The sequence below is a fragment of the Malurus melanocephalus genome, unplaced genomic scaffold (assembly GCF_030028575.1).
Source record: "Malurus melanocephalus ecotype Western Australia unplaced genomic scaffold, MMel_1.1 scaffold_1865, whole genome shotgun sequence".
In the NCBI taxonomy this organism is placed as follows: Eukaryota; Metazoa; Chordata; class Aves; order Passeriformes; family Maluridae; genus Malurus; species Malurus melanocephalus.
In genome coordinates this window covers 1-1,416 of record NW_026625097.1, presented here as the reverse complement: position 1 = coordinate 1,416, position 1,416 = coordinate 1, and the positions used below count along the sequence as shown (strand labels likewise).

The window sequence follows — 1,416 nt, the reverse complement described above, 5'->3', positions numbered from 1 at the left end:
GCTGATCGATTTTGGAGAAAGAAGGCTCTCTAAAAAAGCGATTTCAGACAATTTCATTCCAGCTTCCCATCATCTCCGTCAGTGACGAGCCTGGGCCCTCCTGAGCCGGGCGGGATGGGCCAGGCCAGGAGCTGCTTCGGCTCCAGGTGGGCTCCCCCACAGCCCGGGGACACGCGGCCATGGCCGGCTCCCGCAGACCCTTCTCACGGCCATTGTTCTCTGCTCCGCAGGAAGGTTGTCAGCAGTGACAAGGCCATGCTGAGCATGGACGTGGCTCTGAGCCATGGCCCAAAGAGGAGCGAGAGGCGCCTTCTGCTCCTCCAGGACCAACTGGTGGTGGCCAAACTGCAGTAAGAGCCTCAGAGCGCGGCCTCGTTTGCCCTGTCCCTGTCCCTGGGCCAGGCCACAGCCAGCCTGGCCTAAGCCCCGGGCCCCGGCCCCTCGGTGCTGGGTGCCTTCGTATGCGTCCCGACATTGGGGGAGGAAGGGGGGACACGCCAGGGCTCTGCCCTGGGAGACACCAGGGAGGACACCTGCCCCTGACCGCTGGCCTCTGCTCTCTGCAGCCAGTGCAGCCCAGTGAGTGAGGGGTCCTGTGGCACCRGGCAGGGCTGGGCCCCCAGCACGCCCTGCCCCACGCTGGGATCAGGTTTCCGCAGGCAGCAGGGATCCCGGGGGCAGGAGCGATGCTGGAAATGCTGGGCTGCTCAGGGCAGGACAGCAGCCGCAGCACAGCCTCTGCCGAGGAGGGGGAGCACAGCGGCACCCCAGCTGCTGCTCTGGGTCGTGGGCAGCGAGGAGCAGTGGCTGGCAGGAGGCAGTGATGCTGGGGGATGATGGACCTGTCCTGCCCCTGTGCCAGCGTGCTGCTCAGCCCGGGATGCTGGGCATTTCTGTGCTGCACTGTGCTCCAGCAGGGCAGCTCCTGCTCAGCCCGGGGTGTGGGCATTTCTGTGCTGCACTGTGCTCCAGCAGGGCAGCTCCTGCTCAGCCCGGGGTGTGGGCATTTCTGTGCTGCACTGTGCTCTGGCAGGGCAGCTCCTCTGTTGTGCAGCCTCCAGCCGGGATCCGCACGGGAAGGCCGTACCAGGGGAGCGGGCAGGGCCTGGGCAGAGGGCAGATCTCCTTCCTCTGCTCTATCCTGTCCTGCACCTTCTGCAGCTCTCCTTTCTCCCCGCCTCCGCTAGATGCCAGCTGGGTGCCCGGGGATGCACAGGAAGCCATGGGACTTTGCCAGCAGTGATGTCCTGGTACCTGTGCCCTGTTGGATGGKGGCTGTGCCCGGCCAGGGCTGCYGGCTCTGCAGAGCAGCTGCTCCCATAGGGCACTGCACCCAGGGCTTTGTCCCTGCTGGCTGCGTGTCCTCACTTCACACTGCCTTGTTGTCTCTGTTTCCCAGCTCCAGGATAAGGAGCA

The 1,416-nt window shown here is 65.5% G+C and overlaps 1 pseudogene; it reads left to right on the top strand.

Annotated features, from left to right (window-relative positions):
* The window catches only part of LOC130587406 (zinc finger protein 345-like), a 7,515-nt pseudogene extending 7,165 nt beyond the window's left edge, over positions 1-350 (top strand).
* Positions 351-1,416: the final 1,066 nt, after the last annotated feature.